This window comes from Ascaphus truei (genome assembly GCF_040206685.1).
Source record: "Ascaphus truei isolate aAscTru1 chromosome 12 unlocalized genomic scaffold, aAscTru1.hap1 SUPER_12_unloc_4, whole genome shotgun sequence".
In the NCBI taxonomy this organism is placed as follows: Eukaryota; Metazoa; Chordata; class Amphibia; order Anura; family Ascaphidae; genus Ascaphus; species Ascaphus truei.
Genome location: NW_027453840.1, coordinates 257,486 through 283,104, shown reverse-complemented (window position 1 = coordinate 283,104; position 25,619 = coordinate 257,486). Strand labels below are relative to the sequence as shown.

The 25,619-nt window shown below is 40.1% G+C and overlaps 1 non-coding gene across 1 annotated transcript; it reads left to right on the top strand.

The window, feature by feature from the left end:
* The first annotated feature begins 647 nt into the window (after nt 1-647).
* On the top strand, nt 648-729 carry TRNAS-UGA (transfer RNA serine (anticodon UGA)). The gene has a single exon. It is a non-coding gene; the product is annotated as a tRNA-Ser (tRNA).
* Nucleotides 730-25,619: the final 24,890 nt, after the last annotated feature.

Genomic DNA, 25,619 nt, shown 5'->3' with positions numbered 1-25,619 from the left:
ACACCTATTGAATTTGACTGCTTTACATGCGCTCCAATGTAAGCCAAATAGGAATATGAGGAAATGTTGTTTTTAATGTAAAAGATTACATTTTACAATTTACATCCATAGGCCTTTTATTTAACATTGTATACATTCAATCAATGCTATTGGTTGATGGAACAAAAAAAGGGTTTGCTTCAGGTGAGGCTTGAACTCACTACCTTGGCATAGCTTAGCATATACTGACATATAAGTACCGTGCGCTAACCGATTACGCCACTGGAGCATGTTCCTATAATGATCCATCTTCTTCTTGCCCCAATTGCCCTCCAACTCTGCTCTTTTAATCTCTGACATCCAAGTTAGATCATTTTCCCATTACTCCTTTTAACCCCTTTTCTTTTTTTCTGCCTGAGATCTGTTTCATACTGTACATTGATTGTGGTTAACAAAAAGTATTTCTCGTCATTGTTCAAAAACCCAATAGAAGCAACATTTTATAAAGATAATGTTGTTTAAACAATGTGTACAAACAAGTCATGTATTTCTCTTTATGAAAATGTTCTCATGGTTATTTAATTCATATTGGTCATCATTCATTAGTGAGTGTTACCCATATCCGCTCAAGAGCTATCTGTGTGACTGTATTCAGTACTACCAGCTATGTAGTCATGGCCGAGTGGTTAAGGCGATGGACTTGAAATCTATTGGGGTTTCCCCGTGCAGGTTCAAATCCTGCTGACTACGTTGACTTTTTCAGTGGTAACGTGTTATTATAAACTGCACTGCACTGCACTTTGTTTGTATCTGCTTGGCAAAGCAATCTTTACTTACTGGAATATGAGGAACACTAAAGAAGAAAACACTCTGAATTCTTCAAACATTTTCCAAGTTATACATTTTATGGTGCTGCTGGCTGTAAAACATTTAATAAAGAACTCCATTTCAATAAATGCATTGTCTTCTATTGATAAGTATCTCTATGCTGCAACATAGTGCTAAGAGGTCATTTGTGTACAATACTTTGCACAACATAAAATAGAGGAGAAACGGCTTACCCCTACAGAAATAACTTAAGGTGACAAAGGATAATGAGCACTTTAGTGTGAGAGTGAGGGAAATCTTCCACTTTATAATTACAGATAATTTTTGAATTCTTCTTAAGGACTGTGCTAAGTACTGCATGTATTGAGATGTGTACATTCTTTACAGTCTGCCAAAACTATATTGTTTAAATATAATGGGAATAATCAATGTTATAGTTCAACTGCTTATCACACTTCAGCACAAATAGCTTTTTGTTATGAAAAAGCATTTGTAATGTTTTATTGTTATCATTCACAAAAGCTAAGCAGGGTTTTCTATACCTGTTGAAGAAATAAACAACTTAGCTTGAATTTTACTGAAAAATGGTCATTAATGTACTCTAATAATTGTACTGTAACTTCCTGAAGTTTACAGAAAATTAAGAAATTAATCAAATGTAAACTTTAAGGACTCTTTTGTGAAACAGATTGATTCTCTTTAAGAACAAATGTGCTTTGTACTTTGATATTAAATTCAGAGACAGAACTGTCAGGAATCGGCGTTCTCCACGCTCTACCCACAAATCACCCCCTTCCCGCAGGGAGTCCCTGGACACACAAAACAAACCTGCCTTACCGGCCTCCACGGCTCCTCGCCCCTGCCGCCGTCGCGGGATCACTCCCCTCGGCGATTCCTCTGCTCAGTGCCTGGGGCGCCCACGCCCCCCTGCACGCCCCCCTGCACGTACACCTGCACGCACACCTACACCATCCACTTGCTCGGTACACATGCGCACACGAGTTACGGAGCACGCTCAGTCTGCACACTCTTCTTCCCGTCCCCCGGACCTCAGGCTCCGCCCCTGCACACTGCACGGCATACTCAGGTTACCAACAAGACTCACCTGGCCTGTTATGCCTGCACAAATCTGCAGTGTCTCCCGTTAGCTCTTCCTGTCCCGCCTCCGTTCCTAATTGGACCTTCCTGCTTTATCTAGCTCCTCTCTGCTCTCAGTCTAATTCTACGTAGAATTAATAAAATTGTATTATTTTCCGATATCCGCAGTGATTCTGGTCAACCTGACAGATTTTTAGTAATACAGTATACTGCAAGACCATGTTTTGTCTACCCTTTACTACAGTATACAGTACTGTATGAATGACAATAGAGTGCTGTACTGTATACTTTATAAGGGGAATCCTTCTGATCAACTCTCTTTGATCAATACTGATAAATACAGTATCATATTTATACCCCTTTAGCACTTGTCGTTCCATCCTATGCACCCATTTACTGTACAATGGTGATTGCGGTCGTATTCACGTACTTTATGTGAGATAAATTAACCAGTTCTTTTATTGCTGAAGTCGCCACAAAAAACTTTTATTTACAAATACAATACAATACAATGGTGAAACATTTCAAGTTAACAGCAATTCAAAACCTCAACACACTAATACACCCAGCTCCTCCCGTCAGTAACGCAGCTCAGGCCCCAGCGTGACTATGTGTAATACTAATACACCTACGTAGAATTGACCAGAATCACTGCGGATATCGGAAAATAATTCAATTTTATTAATTCTATGTAGAATTAATAAAATTTTATTATTTTCCGATATCCTCAGTGATTCTGGTCAACCTGACAGATTTGTAGTAATACAGTATACTGCAAGACCATGTGTTGTCTACCCTTTACTACAGTATACTGTATGAATGACAATAGAGTGCTGTATACTTTATAAGGGGAATTCTTCTGATCAACTCTCTTTGATCAACACTGATAAATATCATATTTATACCCCTTTAGCACCTGTCGTTCCATCCTATGCACCCATTTACAATGGTGATTGCGGTCGTATTCACGTACTTTATGTGAGATAAATTAACCAGTTATTTTATTGCTGAAGTCGCCACAAAAAACTTTTATTTACAAATACAGTACAATACAATGGTGAAACATTTCAAGTTAACAGCAATTCAAAACCTCAACACACAATAATACATACTGTACAGTACTGTATGATTATTTATTTATAATACAGTATACAGCTCTGTACTGTATATGCAGTATACAGTATACTGTACTATATTTGGGCCTTGTCTTTGGGGGTTTATTCATGCAATTATTAGGGTGACCTGCCGTTGGAAATACTGACACAGTACAATCCTACAGCTACACCAACCCACCCCCTCCCTTAGAGTTTTTAATCCCTCCCTGGCCAAGCATCAATCGTCTGGCTAATCCAATCCAAGCCATTGTTTTGTTAATCTGGCCCTGGGCTGGCTACGGTAACAAGATTCAGCAGGAGGCCAGCCAGAGTACTGTATCATCCCACCATCCACCTTCCTTAGAGGGAGGCCTGCCTGCTTTGGAAAAATCCCCTCTCGAATTTGAAATGTAAATCTGATGTGCATCCGTTTGCTTACAGTAACTGTTCTGTTCAGAACAGCCACTGCTTCTAAATTACTGAAAATATACAGGATAAATATACAGTAATGTGAAATAATCCGTTCTGTGGGTCTGAGAGGGTTGAAAGTCACCAGGTCCTCATACAGTACAGTACATTCTCGAATACCTTTAGAATAAAAATACAGTATATATAAATATACAGTATAAATATAGCACAGTATACTGTAATGTTAAATAACCCATCCTGTTCTTTTTCCCTTCATACTGTAACAGTATCCTCATTGTGTCTGCGGTACAGTAGTTCATTGAGAGAGGAGAGGTTTTGTGTACATCATTACTGCTGTTTATATACTGTACATTTGACTGCACAAGCAGATTTGACAGAACACAAGGCCCCCCTTCCCCTTGGGCACCCTTTTTCCTGGAACGACAAGAAAACAAAAACTTTGTTCAGTTACTGTACTGTACTGTATGTGCGTACTGTATTATGGTAGAACTACTGTACAGTAGGTGGCTGGTGCAGCTTTCTCTGGAAAGAAAAAAATGGAGCAGTTAGTAGGCAGTTACTGTAGTACTGTCAAACTAGTCTACTGAACTGTATACTGGAACTACTGTATACTCTGACTATTGGGAAAGAAAAAATCTGTGCCATACTTACCTGTATCATACTGTACTTACTGTACAATACTACAGCACTGTACTACTTTCCTGATGCTTGCCCATTGCGCGCGATGACAATGGGCAACACAGTGGCAATATGGTCTATATATTTATTGCATCGTTCCACGGTGAGTACATCGTTCCAAAAACTCATTATGGCTTTATACAACTCGTCCTTCTTGGAGGGTTTCGCCACTTTACGGATGTGGTCCTTCAGCTGATGCCAGACCATTTCGATCGGATTGAAGTCTGGCGATCTGTGATTGGAAAGAAAGGACAATTAGTTTAAGAGATACAGTACACAGTAAAAACAGTGGGGAACATAAATGGGACACGGTCTACTGCACTTACTCCGCTGGCGTCTTCACCCAGTTGATGCCGCGCTCAAGGATATGCGCCGTCGACGCGGTGTGCTTGGGATCATTGTCCTGGTAAAAGCGATGACCATTGGGAAAGTCTTGTGTGATGTATCGCACTATCACGGGCACAATGTTGTCTTGGAAGAAATCTTTATTCATGATTCCTATAGCAAGAAAAGAAAAGTGCTCAATAGTACAGTACAGTGCATACGGTAAGGCAACACTAGTCAAGTACAGTGCATTAGGCGGCATTATATTTGAGAAATTGTACCTTCAAAGACGACAATGCATCCCGGTCCACGCCTAGAGATGGCACCCCACACATGCAGCTTCACAGGGTGTTTTGGCCGCGGCTTCAAAGTTATGCGGCCTTTTTTGTGGAACGGAAATCTTGCAAATCTCTCCAGCGACACAGTAGACTCATCAGTGAAGATGCAATCCTGGAAAGTCTCACCGCTGTCGATCCATGCCTGGGCCTGGAGCACTCTTTTGATTTTGTTTGCGTCCCGTATCATGGGGTACGCTCTGTAATGACAATGAATAAAAAATGTTAGCGTCACAGCGCAGTACAGTTTGCAAAACAACACTTTTACTTTACAGTACCTCCTGTACTGTCCAGTACTAACCTCACACGTCCATATTTCCATCCAATTCTGCGTCTCATCTTCTTTATGCTGCTCTCGGATACAGTCAGATTGTGGTTTTCCTGAAGAGTGTTTTTAACCCTTAATGCGCTCCTCTCATCATTCTCCTCACTTATTCTGTCCACCAGAAGAGTAGTCTCCCTACAATGTAAAGAAATTATATTGTGTTATTAATATGCAGCAATATAAAATGTATACTGTATACTGTACATGTAATGTTGTAATATACAGTAAATATAAATATACAAAAAATGTATACTGCTGTACTATAAATATAAATAGACAAAATATACAGTATACAGTACTGTTGTAATATAAATATACTATATAAATATACTGTTGTTATATCATAATAAATACACATCATATACTGTATATTCCGTTGTAAGATGAATTGCAATATACCAAAAGTGTATACTGCTGCACAAAAAATATAAATTGACCACACATACACTATATACTGTTGTAATATAATAAATATACTATATAAATACGGTATACTGTTGTTATATCATAATAAATACACATCATATACTGTATATTCCGTTGTAAGATGAATTGCAATATACCAAAAGTGTATACTGCTGCACAAAAAATATAAATTGACCACACATACACTATATACTGTTGTAATATAATAAATATACTATATAAATACGGTTTACTGTTGTTATATCATAATAAATACACATCATATACTGTATATTCCGTTGTAAGATGAATTGCAATATACCAAAAGTGTATACTGCTGCACAAAAAATATAAATTGACCACACATACACTATATACTGTTGTAATATAATAAATATACTATATAAATACGGTATACTGTTGTTATATCATAATAAATACACATCATATACTGTATATTCCGTTGTAAGATGAATTGCAATATACCAAAAGTGTATACTGCTGCACAAAAAATATAAATTGACCACACATACAGTACACTACAGTATATACTGTTGTAATATAAATATACTATATAAATACGGTATACTGTAGATGTACACTACAGTTTTCTATATTTTTTTTGGTTAAGTTTTATAAATACAGTATACTTACGCATTTGTTATCTTTGGTGCCTTTTTGCGGTCTCTGTTTTTTCCTTGTGCATGATAGCACACGGTGCTTGATGGCACAACGAGGCCAGAAGCAGTTAACCAGCGCTGGATATCTGCAATTCGTTTTCCGCTCGTGTACATCTCCTTCATTCTCATGCTGAGATCCTTTGAAATCTTCTTAACAGGCATTGCTGCGAGTACTGTAGAAAGAAATACAAACACAAGAATGTGTATTCGATGTTTAGTCGATGTGTATTCAATGTGCAGTGAATCCACAAAATGGATGGTGTATTTATATGTTAATGACTCACATTACAGACCACCCACTTTCAACACCTGTACCTGGCCGCCATGCATAAAAGGTTGTACACGTTGCATAGCCCACCACTTGCTGATCTTTATCTGAGCCATTGTCCAGATACTGCATTGTGCCTCCCGCTTACATGGAGCATCCCCGGTTCTATGGACGAAAGAACCATCTCACCTCTGCTGTGCCTGCCACACTGAAAAAGAGAAAGGCAGTTACCGTTTCCAAGCCAAAGGCAAAGCGACAGGCTAAGGCCAACAAAGAAAACCTTCTGCTGACCCCAAAGGCTAAGGGTTTTAAAACACGTCAGCCTTATTATGTGAAGAAGAAATACGGTACTGTGCTCGGTACGCAAGACGAATGGCAGCCAACTCACCGAATCCGCAGACCACTTGCTCCCATAAGCTTCGACGACTCTGCTGTAGCTGTCCCGGAAATCTTCAGCCCGGCTTCTCCACCCCCATCTTCTCCGGTTCCATCTGAAGATGCTGCTGCCTCTGAAATCCACGGGTCACTGTCTCCTTTGCTCTTGGACGACTCTGCTTCTCTCCCGGAAATCCAGCGGTCACCTTCTCCATCCCTCTTCGACGACGCTGCAGCTTCTCCTGTACCGGGCATCCCCAGGTCACCTCTTCCACTCTCCATCGATGCCGCTTCTCTCCAGAGAACACCCATCCCCCCAGATCTCCAGATGCCATGCACAAGCAGCTCGTTAGACCGGATCCTGAATGGGCTAAGTGTGGATCTCCCCGGGAATTCTAGTGTGCTGGCAAAGCTAGATCTGCTTCTGGAGTCGGTGCTACATATGGAGCAACGGATGCTACAAATGGAGCAACGGCTGGATCAACGGATGCTACATATGGAGCAACAGATGGATCAACGGATGGACAAGATAGAGGCAGACATAGCGGGCATACATTATTTGCTCGGTGTTAATGCCCCTGTTTCCCCGACGCTGGAGCAGGGGGGTGACATGGATGTGATGCATGGTACCTTCGACCCCCTTCCATCACCAAGCACACCCTCTCCACCAGAAGATGCAGTGTACTATGCATTGAGGAGGACATGACAACCCCGTCAAGACCACGCCAGGAGACAACCCGGCGACCACTACCGGAGGAAAGCTTCCTCCCAGACACCCTACCATTGCCCATCGCCTCAAGTACACCCGCTCCCAAAAGACCTCCTACACCCGCTCGCATACAAACAGAGCCCGACATCTCCCTGTGCGATCTGCCACCGGCGCTGAGGGAGAAGTATAGGGTGAGGAGTGCTGGTATACCACACAAGTATGCCTTGATCATATTTAAACACCATGTTCCCTACACATTGTACTGCGAGTGGGTGTTCAAAGTGAACTATGATGGGAATCGCCAAAAAAAGGCCCTTCCTTCTAATTTAAGGAAAAAGATTGTGGAAGAAATGCAGCGCTATTACCCTGTTACAGATCCTGTAATGAGAGGCGTTAGAGACTGCATTAATGGCGTTTTGCACCATGCAAGGAATCGGCCATGGATGGAAAATGGGGAGGACTTTCAGTGAGACCATACTGTAATATTGTGCTGTACTGTACAGTACATGTTTTACCCTATAGTACCTGCTGTACTTAAACAAAGGATACTGTATGTTGTTGTGTGTTGCACGGTTTTTGTACTGTATTTGTAAATAAAAGTTTATTGTGGCGACTTCAGCAATAAAAGAACTGCTTAATTTATCTCACACTCAGTACTACAAACTGCTTTTTGCTGCCAGACTGCAAACCCGCAAGACCAGCAACATTGTAACAAAAGAGCAATGAGCGCACAATTGGCGTGGGAACTTCTGTTCTAAGGCCCCTAGAAATAATATTCTTTATTTTATTTATAAACTCACATTTATAAACCCCGTCACCCACCCCCGCTACACACAATAAAAAATAATCACACACAGCATCCCCGCAATAAATAAATAAATAAATACAAATAAATACATTTGAAATACATTTTTATTTATAGTGTAGATGTGCAGGGGGTCTCGGGAGCTGAACCGCACTGGTTTCAGGTCGGGGGACCTCCTGCCCCCCGAGATACAGGCCCCTTTAGGGGGTGCCGGTATCCCTCTGCGTTAAAAGGCCCCGATCACGTGACCGCGGCCTGTTAAACCAAGCAGAGCAGAGGGATACCGGCACCCCCTAAAGGGGCCTGTATCTCGGGGGGCACGGGGTCCCCAGACCTGAAACCTGTGCGCTTCTGCTCTGGAGACCCTCTACACATCTACACTGTGAATAAAACACATACATCATTAAAGAATCATTCTTTAGCTTAGCGGCTATGCGCTATGGTAAAGAAGCAGCATTTCTGTATTTTTAATAATATTGTACAGTGAGCAGGGGGTTCCCTGAGACAGAAATCTAATCTCAGGGGACCCCCTGCTCCTGCACAATATTATTAAAAGTTCAGAAATGATGCTTCATTAGCATAGCGTATAGCCGCTAAGGTAATGAAGGGGTTAAGGCATAATAACCAATAAATACATTCAATACACTACCCACTAACCATGGCAACCTCCGCTGCTGTACAGTAAAACAGAGAAAAAAATGAACACTTTCAAAGTAATGTCCCCTAACACCTTAATCACCATAGCGGTTATTAACCGCTACAGTCATGAAGGGGTTAACCCACCCTCACCCACCACTCGGGACGCCTACTGTACATACCCTCCCACTCTAACCCCCCACCCCGTGAGGCCTAACGCTAGTCCCCGGTGGGCTGGCAGGGCACCTGGACAGACCTACAGTTTACCAGCAGCATTCCACAGGTTCTGGAGGCCTGCTGGTGGATCCTGCCAGCACCATAGCCCTCAGGTGGTCTCCTTGGGTCACTGTGGAACACAATTGGGTCCCCACGGTAGGCCCAAGGATGTCTGGGAGCCCCGGGTCAAACCCACAGGTGTCTGCGGGGCCTTGGGTGGTTCCCATGAGGGTCTGGGGAACTCACGGGTGCTCACTACGGGTCCGCGGTGCCCCCACAGAAGTGGGACCACACATCATCATCCCCTCACCTACGGGTCGGAGGTGCCCCCACAGAAGTGGGACCACACATCGTCATACACGCAGACTACGGGTCGGAGGTGCCCCCACAGAAGTGGGACCACACATCGTCATGCCCGCATGTGTCACCCGTGGAACCACCAGCCTGCTACCCTTTAGGATTCCCCGCAGGTGGTTTCCAGAGGTCCCACGCAAAACCACGGAAGTAACCCTCAATGTAAAAAAAATAAACCTGGCCTATACATTCAATACATACACCCTCCCCCCCAACACCTACAGTACAATAATGTGCAAAATAACTATTATCCAGATATGGATAATAGATTAATTGCCCATTATTAAAAACATTAACTAGCATATACAAATAAATAAAGTACTACTGACCTCATCAATACGGAGTGTCCGACGCCAGCGCCTTCCTTCTCTTGCCCACACAAAACATAGCCAAAACAAAGCCAATACATTGCAATTACATTCAGATATCAATTAACCCCTTAAACACCTTATCGGATAATAACCGCAAAGGTAATTAAGGGGTTAAGCCACACAGGCCCGATACCCACCCTTCACCCATGAATTTGTACTGTGGCTTCATCATGCAACTATATATATATACTGTATATATATATACAGAGAGACAGAGAGAAAGAGAGAGAGAGAGATATATATACAGTATATATATATATATATATATATATAGTATATATTTATATATATATATATATATATATATATATATATATATATATATATATATATATATATATATATATATATATATACACACACGTTATATACACACCCATGATAAACCAATATACAGTACAAATAAATGTAGAAGGTTTATCAAAAGCATACTGCCCTACAACCAAACACTTCTCCATACAGACACTACATTAAAATCAATTTCCTTTAAAAATCCTAACTGATCTCACAATCTACTGTACTGTATATGATCACAAACCAATGAAAAAACTCACATTCCAATATGCATAAAATCTATGCACCATATACATTCTGCAAATTAATCAAACGTAAACAAAAATCAATTAGCAATCATTATTTACATCCCTAAACATTTCACACTCAATCACGAACAATGAAACCATTAACAGATTCACGCCTAGAGCAGAACAATTAAGCCTTTGAAAAAATATAAGTACCGACAAAAATACAACCTTTACAACCAAGGCTATCTATCCCTGACCTTCCTCAAACACACAATACAATACCAAGGAATACATCTATCTAATTTTAAAATACTTTAAACTCACAAAATAATTAAAAACACATCTAATCCAGCTTTTAAAACATCATCATTTCTTACCCTGAATGTATACTGTACAGTATATCTCTCTAGACATATATATTGTACATACTGTACATACATACAGTGGCAAGAAATGATATACCACAAAAAAAAAAAATACACATGTTAAAAAACCTTTTGAAAAAATTAACAAGTTAAATAAAATACATTTCTTTACTGTAGTTCACTTACCATTACTTGCCCCCACCGATTCCCGTTGCACAGCTTACTCATGAACCAATCCACGATCAGGAACCCATAAAATAATAAACCATTCAAAATAATAAACATTAAACTAAAAATCCAAATCAATCCAGGATCAAAAGGATGTGACGTCAATGAAAACCTGTCACGTGGTACGGTAGCCAATCAGAGCGTGGGAACTTTATCCTTATTGACGTCACATCCTTTCTCCCCCAAGCCCCTGACACATGGTATACCAGAGCCAATCAGAGTAGGGATAAAGTTCCCACGCTCTGATTGGCTACTATACCATGTGAGGGCAGCCATGTGCCTTTTCATGACGTCATCTTAAAGGCAATTGAAGCAAAGCCATTCTGATTGGCTGTGCTTTCATTCCCTTTAAGTGACGTCATCATTTTTTTTTATCGGCCAAAACACATGGTTTTCACGGTCCAATCAGGACCGTGGGAACCATGACGCAAAATGTGACGTCATAGGCCTTTAAAAGCCTATGTCGTCTCATTTTGCAGCCAGACGCCGCGGAGGAAGGACCTCCGGAGAAGAAAAAAGACAAGGGCGTGGCCGATGATGGAAAGAAGACCACGCCCTGCCCCGCCCGGAAGGAGATAGAAGAAAGAAGAATACAGATGAAGATGGATTACAAGTAGAAGACCCGTGGATTGATTTGGATTTTTAGATTAATGTTTATTATTTTGAATGGTTTATTATTTTATGGGTTCCTGATCGTGGATTGGTTCGTGAGTAAGCTGCGCAACGGGAGTCGGTGGGGGCAAGTAATGGTAAGTGAACTACAGTAAAGAAATGTATTTTATTTAACTTGTTAATTTTTTCAAAAGGTTTTTTAACATGTGTATTTTTTTTTTTGTGGTATATCATTTCTTGCCACTGTATGTATGTACAGTATGTATGTACAATATATATGTCTAGAGAGATATACTGTACAGTATACATTCAGGGTAAGAAATGATGATGTTTTAAAAGCTGGATTAGATGTGTTTTTAATTATTTTGTGAGTTTAAAGTATTTTAAAATTAGATAGATGTATTCCTTGGTATTGTATTGTGTGTTTGAGGAAGGTCAGGGATACTGTAGATAGCCTTGGTTGTAAAGGTTGTATTTTTGTCGGTACTTATATTTTTTCAAAGGCTTAATTGTTCTGCTCTAGGCGTGAATCTGTTAATGGTTTCATTGTTCGTGATTGAGTGTGAAATGTTTAGGGATGTAAATAATGATTGCTAATTGATTTTTGTTTACGTTTGATTAATTTGCAGAATGTATATGGTGCATAGATTTTATGCATATTGGAATGTGAGTTTTTTCATTGGTTTGTGATCATATACAGTACAGTAGATTGTGAGATCAGTTAGGATTTTTAAAGGAAATTGATTTTAATGTAGTGTCTGTATGGAGAAGTGTTTGGTTGTAGGGCAGTATGCTTTTGATAACCCTTCTACATTTATTTGTACTGTATATTGGTTTATCATGGGTGTGTATATAACGTGTGTGTATATATATATATATATATATATATATATATATATATATATATATATATATATATATATATATATATATATATATATATATATACTGTATATATATCTCTCTCTCTCTCTTTCTCTCTGTCTCTCTATATATATATATATATATACAGTATATATATATAGTTGCATGATGAAGCCACAGTACAAATTCATGGGTGAAGGGTGGGTATCGTGCCTGTGTGGCTTAACCCCTTAATTACCTTTGCGGTTATTATCCGATAAGGTGTTTAAGGGGTTAATTGATATCTGAATGTAATTGCAATGTATTGGCTTGGTTTTGGCTATGTTTTGTGTGGGCAAGAGAAGGAAGGCGCTGGCGTCGGACACTTCGTATTGATGAGGTCAGTAGTACTTTATTTATTTGTATATGCTAGTTAATGTTTTTAATAATGGGCAATTAATCTATTATCCATATCTGGATAATAGTTATTTTGCACATTATTGTACTGTAGGTGTTGGGGGGGGGAGGGTGTATGTATTGAATGTATAGGCCAGGTTTATTTTTTTTACATTCAGGGTTAATTCCGTGGTTTTGCGTGGGACCTCTGGAGACCACCCGCGGGGAATCCTTGGGTATCCTAAAGGGTATCAGGCTGGTGGTTCCACGGGTGACACATGCGGGGATGATGATGTGTGGTCCCACTTCTGTGGGGGCACCGCGGACCCGTAGTCTGCGGGCATGACGATGTGTGGTCCCACTTCTGTGGGGGCACCTCCGACCCGTAGGTGCGGGGATGATGATGTGTGGTCCCACATCTGTGGGGGCACCGCGGACCCGTAGTGAGCACCTGTGAGTTCCCCAGACCCCCATGGGAACCACCCGAGGCCCCGCAGACACCTGTGGGTTTGACCCGGGGCTCCCAGACATCCTTGGGCCTACCGTGGGGACCCAATTGTGTTCCACAGTGACCCAAGACCACCTGAGGGCTATGGTGCTGGCAGGATCCACCAGCAGGCCTCCAGAACCTGTGGAATGCTGCTGGTAAACTGTAGGTCTGTCCAGGTGCCCTGCCAGCCCACCGGGGACTAGCGTGGGGCTGCGTTATGGACCCTGAATGTAAAAGAATAAATCTTGTATTTATGGGGGGGGGGCACAGGGGGTGGGTAATGTATTTAATAAATAGAATGCTGTTTATTGTGGGGCTGTGCATTGTTTTTATTGCGGGGACTGGGGGTGGGGGGTGGGGGGTTCCCCAACGGTATGTGGGTAGGCCTCCCTTGTGGGTAGTTAGTGGGTGAGGGTTGAGGGTGGTTAGGCCTCATGGGGTGGGGGGTTAGAGTGGGAGGGTATGTACAGTAGGCGTCCCAAGTGGTGGGTGAGGGTGGGTTAACCCCTTCATGACTGTAGCGGTTAATAACCGCTATGGTGATTAAGGGGTTAGGGGACATTACTTTGAAAGTGTTAATTTTTTTCTCTGTTTTACTGTACAGCAGCGGAGGTTGCCATGGGTAGTGGGTAGTGTATTGAATGTATTTATTGGTTATTATGCCTTAACCCCTTCATTACCTTAGCGGCTATACGCTATGCTAATGAAGCATCATTTCTGAACTTTTAATAATATTGTGCAGGAGCAGGGGGTCCCCTGAGATTAGATTTCTGTCTCAGGGAACCCCCTGCTCACTGTACAATATTATTAAAAATACAGAAATGCTGCTTCTTTACCATAGCGCATAGCCGCTAAGCTAAAGAATGATTCTTTAATGATGTGTGTGTTTTATTCACAATGTAGATGTGCAGGGGGTTTCCAGAGCTGAAGCGCACAGGTTTCAGGTCTGGGGATCCCGTGCCCCCCGAGATACAGGCCCCTTTAGGGGGTGTCGGTATCCCTCTGCTCTGCTTGGTTTACAGGCCGCGATCACGTGATCGGGGCCTTTAACGCAGAGCACTCAGCACTCAGAAACACAGGCCAGGCAGATTTAACACACACACACAATAGGGGGAGGTTTTTTTACATAGATTGCAGTGAAGCTTAACGCACACACACAATAGGGGGATAGGGGGAGGGGGTTTTACATAGATTAGAGAGAAGGCAGGGCGTTTTAAAAGCGAGAATAGGGGGAGGGAGTTTTACATAGATTAGAGAGAAGGCAGGGAGTTTTAACACAGACGTGAAAAATATGTATTGAATGTATTAATTGTTTATTATGCCTTAACCCCTTCATTGCCTTAGCGGCTATCCGCTATGGTAATGACGCAGCATTTTCTGTATTTTTAATAATATTGATCAGGAGCAGGGGGGGTCCATGAGCATTAATTTCTGGCTCAGGGAACCCCCTGCTCACTGTACAATATTATTAAAATACACAAATGATGCTTCTTTACCATAGCGCATAGACGCTAAGGTAAAGAACGAGTGTTTATTAATACTGTATATTGTATGTGTTTTATTGATACTGTACATGTGCAGAGGGTCTCCAGAGCAGAAGCGCACAGGTTTCAGGTCTGGGGACCCCGTGCCCCCCCCCCCGAGATACAGGCCCCTTTAGGGGGTGCCGGTATCCCTCTGCTCTGCTTGGTTTACAGGCCGCGGTCACGTGATCGGGGCCTTTAAACGCAGAGGGATACCGGCACCCCCTAAAGGGGCCTGTATCTCGGGGGGCACGGGGTCCCCAGACCTAAAACCAACGCGATTCAGCTCCAGAGACCCCCTGCACATCTACACTATCAATAAAAATGTATTTCAAATGTATTTATTGTCATTTATTTATTTATATTTATTTATTTATTTTTTGGCGGCTGCTGTGTGTGTGTGTATTTTTTTATTGTGGGTAGCGGGAGGGTGGGTGAATGGGGTATTAGCCCCAACGATGGTTGGGGAGGGCTTGCGGGGGGGGGTAGCGGGAGGGCTTAACCCCTTCATGACCGTAGCAGTATTAACTGCTACGGTCGTGAAGGGGTTAAGTGCACCCGCAACCCCCCCCCCCTCCCGCAAGTCCTAAACTCACACCAAGGGCCAAATACCCCCCCTCACCCATCCCCACTACACACAATAAAGCGGGCACGGTGGGTTAACCCCTTCATTGCCTTAGCGGCTATCCGCTATGGTAATGACGCAGCATTTTCCATATTTTTAATAATATTGATCAGGAGCAGGGGGGGGGCCCTGAGCATTAATTTCTGGCTCAGGGAACCCCCTGCTCACTGTACAATATTATTAAAATACACAAATGATGCTTCTTTACCATAGCGCATAGACGCTAAGGTAAAGAACGAGTGTTTATTTATACTGTATATTGTATGTGTTTTATTGATACTGTACATGTGCAGAGGGTCTCCAGAGCAGAAGCGCACAGGTTTCAGGTCTGGGGACCCCGTGCCCCCCGAGATACAGGCCCCTTTAGGGGGTGCCGGTATCCCTCTGCTCTGCTTGGTTTACAGGCCGCGGTCACGTGATCGGGGCCTTTAAACGCAGAGGGATACCGGCACCCCCTAAAGGGGCCTGTATCTCGGGGGGCACGGGGTCCCCAGACCTAAAACCAACGCGATTCAGCTCCGGAGACCCCCTGCACATCTACACTATCAATAAAAATGTATTTCAAATAATTTTTATTGTGCCGATGTTTGCGCAGAGAGAGAGCAGCGGATCCCTCTCTGCTGCAAACACATCACGCCCCCGCCGCCCATACAGTAGTATAATTTATGTATATGCATACAGTATATAGTACTGTATGTGTACAGTACTGTATGTTAGGGCTTATAGGGGTTGTTGTTATACAGTATATATATATATACAGTATATATACTGCATTACAATTCATTATAGGGGACGGCTTCACAGAGAACAGCTCGCAAGCGCCACCATGTGTATTTTCACGGCATTGCAGTATTTCAGCAAGCCGGAATAAAAAGCTTACATCCCTGCCGGAAAAGAACGCAATGCACTCTGGCAGAAAACTATCCGAAACCTGAATACACCCGAGTATACCGGAATTCGCGGGACTAGCCGTGCTCGAATAAAGTGTGTCGCCAGTGTATAAATGTATATAAATCACCAATTAACATGGTTAACATGGTTAATAATATAAATGATTAGGATATAGTATATATAGTTAATTAATTAATTAATGGTTTATAATATAATATAATTAATTAATTCTGATATATTCTATATACTTTATATACTTTCTATATCCATAGTAGGGTTCCAGAATATTAAGCGCAGACGCCATAATATAGATTTGATATATATTAGCTATGTAATAGTTGTAGATATATAATGAAGTATACACAAGTAAGGGCATATTATTGATACATAAACTGTATATGTTAACATTTATTTCACATAGATGGTTATATGTATTTTTAGGAATATGGTTATGTGTATATGTATGTATAGGTGTTTACGCACAGATATGTATGTATTTGTATATGTGTGTGCGTGTATATGGACATGTGTATATGTATATATGTATATATATAGGTACAAGGAAAAGTTTATTCGGATACGTATATAGATATATATATATATATATATATATATATATATATATATATATATATATATATATATATATATATATATATATATATATATATATATATATATATATATGTGGATGTATATGTATTTATATATGCACATATAGGTTATATGCCCACAGTAGCAAATACATAGTGTATATAGTTAAGCATAGGTATATTTTAGTTATATAGGAACAGTTAGTTCAAATTATATAAATTACATACTATATGACAATTGACGGCCTAGACAAATCTGAAAGCGGACGATGTAGACAAAAAATAAAAATGACAGGTTGGATGAGTGCGGAATTCTGACGGGTTTGACAAAGTTGATTAGTTAGTTTGTTAAGTTAATTATGACAGATACGTTTTATATGTGTTATATATATGTGATACCAGTTTACAAGTTATACAAGTTGTACAATACAAATATGATGCCGGGGGAGCTACTCTCCTTCGTGCATGTACCGCTTTTCTCGGTCCTCTGTTTGGAAGGACCGTTACCAAGACCCAGGGTGGTTGATCTCCACTTTAGGAGACTGGCCCATCATGAAATTGGAGCCAGACACCCCACCCTCTGGGCGCAGGAGCTACTCTTAAGCTCTTGTGTCCTGTGTTTTTCTTTATTATTATTTATTTTTCTCCCACCTTTTATTTTCCCTCCCCACCCTTCCCTGCCGCAATCCCATCGTTGTTTCCCATGTATTGTCTACCTATCCCCACACTTTCCCTCACCCCTCCCTTCCTAGGATGTATGATATCCAGCCACCACATCAAGCCGACATAGCAGGTATGAATATTACTATAAGAAACCCCAGGAAAAACATCAAGAGTAAGTACAATGCTCTCTTTACATATTTTCTCTTACACATGAAAAATGGCGCTTACATGTATTTCACATAATGTAAAGGGCTTTAATAGCCCGATCAAAAGAAAGCTGGCTTTCACAGATTATAAGAGAAAAAAGACGGAAGTGTTATTCTTGCAGGAGACGCACTTCAGCAAGAGTAACTCACCTGGGTTTTTAGACAAAGGCTTCACTCAATTTTACATGGCTTCAGCATCTGTCAAGAAAAGAGGAGTGGCCATTTTATTCCATAATACCATACCCTTTGTACTCCAGACAATTAAGAAAGACGCAGAAGGTCGCTATCTCATTCTCACTGGAACAATCCATGAACAGCCCATCACATTGGAACTCCATTTCAATAAATGCATTGTCTTCTATTGATAAGTATCTCTATGCTGCAACATAGTGCTAAGATGTCATTTGTGTGCAATACTTTGCACAACATAAAATAGAAGAGAAACGGCTTACCCCTACAGAAATAACTTAAGGTGACAAAGGATAATGAGCACTTTAGTGTGAGAATGAGGGAATTCTTCCACTTTATAATTACAGATAATATTTGAATTCTTCTTAAGGACTGTGCTAAGTACTGCATGTATTGAGATGTGTACATTCTTTACAGTCTGCCAAAACTATATTGTTTAAATATAATGGGAATAATCAATGTTATAGTTCAACTTCTTATCACACTTCAGCACAAATAGCTTTTTGTTATGAAAAAGCATTTGTAATGTTTTATTGTTATCATTCACAAAATCTAAGCAGGGCTTTCTAAACCTTTTGAAGAAATAAACAACTTAGCTTTAATTTTACTGAACAATGGTCATTAATGTACTGTAATAATTGTACTGTAACTTCCTGAAGTTTACAGAAAATTAAGAAATTAATCAAATGTAAACTTTATGGAATCTTTTGTGAAACAGAATGATTCTCATTAAGAACAAATGTACTTTGTACTTTGATATTAAATTCAGAGACAGAACATTTTATATTAAAATCAGATTTATTTTTTGGGGGGGTTCAATATGATCTTATAGGGGTTCTATATGTTTTTGTCTTGCAGATTAACAATATTGAATAACTAATTCTTGCACATGTTTATTTTGTTGATACTTTTGCCATAGTCTGCATATTGATAGTTCCCTCTAGATACCCAAGAGATCAATGTTGGTATCCCTCCACCCTTTGTATGTCAAAATTGATCAAAAGCAGAAAAAAACAAGATAAATGCTGCACACCAAAAACTGAAAACTGTAACTGATACTTGTTGTTACTGGTGCTCTTGATCCAGGGGAGTCCCTGTGAATGACAGACTCCAAAGTCAGCAAAAAAAAACAGAGGGTTCAGGGCTCTACGGATTTAAAGAATTTATTAAATCAAATACACAACGTTTCAACCATCAAAAAGTGGTCTTTCTCACTTGAGAAAGACCACTTTTTGATGGTTGAAACAGTGTGTATTTGATATAATAAATTCTTTAAATCCGTAGAGCCCTGAACCCTCTTGTAAGGTTAAAACTGTCTTCTGTCTTCTGGAATTGATAAGGTTAAAAAGAATACGCTGGCCTTGCTATTTTCATGGGAGACTATTGTAAATAGCTTCAGACCAACTGTTCAATGCCTGTCAAAATATTGTTAAAATAAGACTACAGAGGATAGGGCTGCCTTATAAGTCACCATTGTATATGTCTCTTGCTCAGCAGTTAAATGTTTTAAGCTCTACAGAAAAGGCATTATGTGAAGGATACATGTAAATTTAGATGTGTACCCATATTTGTAACAGATGACAACTGTATTTTTGTCCCTGCCTTGTGTATATAAACCTGCTTGTGAACCATTAAAATTTAGTTGTAAGAACTCAGCCAAGGTGCCTCCGTGAATTCTTACAGCTCCGAGCTCGTATATGTCATACTATTTGAAATAATTATATATCTGTTTCGTTTCAGTAGCTCCCGGGAGAAAAGGTTTTGCTTGCCCTAGAAGGACCTGATCTGTAGAGATCTAACAGTTTTGGTGTCAGAAGTGGGATTTCGCACAGGAAAAAGGGTGAGTAAAGATTCTTTTTATTTGTTTCTCACCTTTTCCTCTGCGAAACTAAACAACCTAAATTTATAAGGGCAAAAGAACATAAGGTGAGAGTACTTATTGTTTAATCGTGGGTAAGTCTCTTTAATCAAGAGTAAGTCCCCGATTTATGTAACAAAGGGTGAGAGTCCCTTTGGTTTTATCGAGGGTAAGTCTGTGATTTATGTAACAAAGGGTGAGTCCCTATTGTTTAATCAAGTGTACAGTAAGTCCCTGATAAGTAAAACGGACAGTATATGATTTCAAATAGCATGGCAATTTAAGTTAAGTTAAGTTAAAATTGTTTAAATTTAAGTTAATAATTGTTTATTAATACGTGCGCATAAAGTGTTAAGATTTCTTTCCTGTATAAACTCATTATGGGCACTAACATTTTGTCATCTAATGAACTTACACTAACCTGTCAGCCCTCGCACAAACCTCTCCCTCACTGTCACTGGCAAAATCAGCTGTCTCTCTCTCTCGCCTGTATGTATTGTAATAAGCAGCTGCAAGTAGCCCCCACCTTTTTTTCCTCCAGCTATTTTTACACAGGCATAGGAATGTACTAAAAATCGTGAATGACAGCATGCCTCTTAGGAAAAACGAACATGCAAACTCAAATTATTTGTGCAACATTAACTGAGTATGAGTATATATTAAGTTTAAATTAATAATATTTTCCCGTCTGAATTGAAAAGTGGAAAACAAGAGTATAACAGGTATAGGTTTCTTTTTCCCTCAGAATGTTTTATTTTTAAGTATGGATATGATAAAAAAAAAAAAAAAAGGTTGATTGATTGAGTAATCCCTGTGTGTGTGTGCTTGTAAGAATCTGGGTGAATTCTATCTATGTGAAAGTGTTATTTGCATTGAATAATAAGAATACTGGTTTATTGTATGTATACAAAATGACTATTCAGGACTTGCAAATGATTCTAAAATAAGAATATAATTAATTGCTCATGATTGAAATTTAATTTTTAAAAGGTGTACACCACCACAATAATATAAACTAATTTACACTGGGCAGGGGAAAGTTTTGGGTATCTGTGGAGAAAAAGAATAAAGAAAGGATGAATTATTTTTGTAAACAGTCCAGTCACTGGAATAATAAGGATGTTTATCGTACTGGCCAGGCGATTTATTTCCTTAACCAGAATTATAATTCTTTTCCTCTAAATCTCCACAGATAAAATCAGGTGAATATCTTATATAGAATAACAGGGGAAATATATTCTAGACACAAAGCTAACTAGAAGCTCAGCATTTTAAAAATTAGTTTAAAAAAAAAAAAAAAGAAGTTAATTATGATATGAAGAAAAAAAAAGGGATATCTTTATTAATTTATTCTGCAGGATCAAACTGTTTTGTTTTCCTATTTATTAAAATAGGTGAGAAAATATGTGTCTGTTATTTTTTGTAAAAACTGGTTGAATCTGTGAAAGAAGCGTAAAATTCTGTTTGTTTTGTATCTGCGCTCTGTGCTCTTTTTGTGTATAACCAGTAACTAAACTATCTAAAAGTATATGTTAAAGCCTACAATTTTCTGTTTAACAAAGATCCAGTTTTAATTTTTGAATACCAGAAACATTGTCGGGCTGTGTGAAGAGCTGTCCCAAATTGTATTGCAGTAACCAGTAATTAACCATTTTTTTCTGTTACAAGGTTTTGGCAGGAAGCCCAGAGAGTTATTTGAGCTTGTTATATGGCTTGAAATGGAAACAGGTGTAAATTGATTAATATAGAGTTCCAATAAACAGAGGACAGTAACCCAGAATGAGCACTCTAAACACCTGGTGGGTGGGTAACGAAGTGGTTAAAACTTAAATCTTTAATATCCGTGTAAAATAATGGGGATTAAAACAAATATTAAACGCTCAGATCCTATAGTATGAACACAATGTAATGTTCTGGATCGCTGATGAACTGCATAGAATCACTAGTGTATTGCAGTGTGAACAGGTGGATAAAGTAACCACTAGTCCAATGTAATCAGCACAGAAACTCTAGTGCTGAGCCATGTATAAGTGTGCAGACCCCGAAATAGCAGTAAAGCAACGTACAAGGAAAACGGCCCCTGACCAGGTCTGCCAGTATACTACTAATAATAATAATAATAGCATGTTCTTCTATAGTGCTGCTGGTTGTGCGCAGCGCTTTGCAGAGACATTTTTGCAGGCACAGGTCCCTGCCCCGTGGAGCTTGTGGTCTACGTTTTTGGTGCCTGAGGCACAGGGAGATAGAGTGACTTGCCCGGAATCTCGGGGAGCCGACACTGGGAATTGAACCAGGCTCCCCTGCTTGAAGCTCTCAGTGCCGGTCAGTGTCGTTGCTCACTGAGCCACTCTGTCTCATATACTAGAGGGTTCTCTATGGAATTATTTTTCTGCAAAGTTGATCAAATATTTAATATTTTATCATTTTTAACCATCTTTTTCTCTCAAATGTGTCCCACCTTTAAATCTGTGTCTATAGGTTTTTATGCTACAGGTTGTTCTTTCAGCAAATCAGATGCTATTTTGTGTTCTAAAAATTTCTGTCAGAAGACTATAGCAGATTATATTTATATTCAGTAGGGTTCTTTTGAGATTTTTTTATGAAAATGTTATACCCAAAGGTTTTAGGTTAGTCTTGCTATACATCAAGCAATTCCATTAAGGTTATGCTTTAAATGCTGTTATCCTTTATGTGATATTGTTCACATGTAATACAAGTGAACAAAAGGAGGGTGTTATTGCTGTTATTATTGCTGGCTGCCCCTGAAACCATATGGCAAGGGCTGAGATTGTCAGCTCTTGGCTCTTGGGTATAATTGTAACGGATTTTCTGGCCTGACCCACCCAATCTCATATTGGCCCCTGTGGTCTAAGCAGCCCCCATTAGTGTAGTGTCTGGTGGTGCACCTGTTGGCAACAGGACTCCTGAGTCTCCCGCATGATGGTGTGTGGGGATTGCCAACCCAGACAGGCAGCTGAGGTACTGTACTTGAGTCGTACCTATATCCAGTGCAGCGCCTCCATCTCATCAGGATCCCAGTGTCCGCTTGTGGATGGTCCTGGTGAGGAACTCCTCTGTGGTGCACCCCTCGGTGCAATCACTCCCATCCATACATAGGGCACCTCACCAGGGTGTGAGGGCAAACCTCCATAATTACTGCTGGCATGCCCATAACTTACCAGGCCTTACTGTCAGCAGGAGAGATGACTGTAGCCATTTTACAGCATGGTTACATAATATTGTACCTTACTATGTTGCCTGTAATTTTTCCTTTTTATACCCCATATGGGTATAAACTAGAAACTGTGTATGTAGGGTTAACTGTGTAAGCCCAGTGGGCTAGTTAATGCATTCTCTGTGTATTCCCTTTGCCTCATGGGCCTGCAGCTGTCTGTGCAGGCTTATAAGTGGATTGCCTTGTATGGGTGGCCCCTTATGAGAAATAGCTGCACAGAATATGCTTATGAGAACAGAGTCTCCTGGCACATGAGGGGAAAGGGAGGTGATATTTTGGCCTGTCTTGTCTGCCAGCAAAGTATTCTTAGCTGGTATCTTAGAGAAGAGAAGGTTTTAGAACCCCACATGATAGGTGCAAATAGTGGAGTGCAAGCTCTTGTGTCTACATGTTTGTTTTATGAGTTCTAAGCCTGCAATGCATTGTGTTTGTCCTGTGATTTAAACCCAGGTTGGTGAATGACATGTGAAGAAGCATTCCAATGACCCAGCTCAGATGTGGAGTACCTGAAAGTGAACTGACCCTGTTATTTTCGATGTCATATTCCCTTAGCGGAACTGTGAAATTTCTTGTGTGTCAGTTTTAGGAGGATATTTGGGTGGAAATATAATTATTTTGGTTGCAGGAGTTGTGGGGCCAAAGTGCTGTTAGTCACTTAATTTACCCCAGAAAGCAGGCATGATTTGACGTAACGCAGTGTGAATTACACCAGGGCCTCCCTGTGCCCCCCAGACTCCTGGATTTCGAGTCCAAATCTCCCCAAGTTATTTTCCTAATAAGTATAAGGTCCCCCAAAGTATATTCTCTGTTTCTTGTGTTTGTGTTTTCAAGGTCTTATCCGAATAAACCACCATTTGTTATTCTGCCTGTTTTGCCTTGTGATTGATCCCTTAAATATAAAGGTGTATTTGGCCTAGCCTAATGTGACAATCAGATATAATTTTCTCTCATGGGAAGACCAATGGTCACCCTAGGTACCTTGTAGATTTAATGTTGTATGATTATGCTCTAAACAGACGATTTTAATCAGCATCTATTGTGTGAAACTAATGCAATTGTCTCAGTGTCTCATGTCCAGGTGCAGTACTTCCAATTAGATGACGATAAAGGTGACGCAAAAGCGCTTTTCATCTAAAGTGGAGAGGCCCATTCCAGATTCTACCCAATCAGAGTATTTTTCTTGGATCCATGTTACACAAGTGCACCCACAGTCACTTCAAAATTAAACCTCAACAAAGGAGGGATGGCCTAAAGACACAGCCGTTCTCAGTTGGTGTTTTGGTTCATAAGAAAACCCGGCACTAACCAAAAAAAAAAAGGAGAAAAGTTCATAGGAAGAAAATTCAGACCTCAACATATGAACTTTGAACTTTTTAATAACCTTTCTTTTTACAGGTTTTATTATTTTAATTACAATGTTTATTCTATTAGGTTTATATACTGTAAGTGGTGTCCACATAAAGACGATAGGGTAGTAACAAAAATATTTTGTTATATAATGGAATCCTGGTAAACAAAGCCCACATCTTAGGTGCAATCTATACCAATGTACTATACATACCCAATAAATTGCACCCCAGGAACACGAGAGTTATATTTAACCCCTTGGAAAAAGACAAGATGCTATAAGATATTTGTAGAACTATATATATAAGAAATTGGTTATGAAGGGAGTAGAAATACAAGTTTACCCTAGGGAAATTATTGACTCTGTGATAGAAGGATAGATAAAGTATTATCCTGCAACTAGACCAGGTTATGTTATTTGGGAAAGTGGTTCCAGTGTTTGAAGGTAGAGATGAGGGTTGGGATTTGTTGGGACTTGGTGGTTAGATTATTTCGCTGGGAGCGAAGCTAGTGGATGTTTTTGTATGTGTGTCTGTCCTACTCATTACTCTCTGTGTTATGAACAGCAAAACTTTGGTCCTGAAGTGCGTTGCAACCCCCCCACCGATGCTATGTCTCTTTTTGGTGATGAAGATGTCAGCAGTCCCCCAGAAGAAGAGACCGAAAAAAGAAATTAACTGGGCCAATACAATGGCCAGAAAGGAATCAAGTTATGTACTATGGGACTATTTTTTTGGTCCGGCAGGACTATGATATGGTTAATTGTTCTTTAAAAAGACTGTCTCTAAAGGAAGAGGGGGCTGAGAAGATTGGAAAAGAGGAAGGTGGGGAGGTCACCCAAGGGCATGTGTCAACCACAAGGAAAGGATCACAAGTTAACCATTTTGCCTATGGCAGCCATTTTGTCTGTTCCGATATTCTGAATAAATGTAGTATGTAAGATGTATGTGTTGGGCAGTTGCTCCTAGGAAATATTAACCCACACCAACCCCCACTTATGCTCAGAAATAGAATTTAAATAATGTTCATCATACCTAAGCAAAGAATACGAAATTGAAAGGCATTAATTATTAAAAATAGCTCAGTTAAGAGAGTAGTGGGAGGTCTAATCCCCTTTTAGGA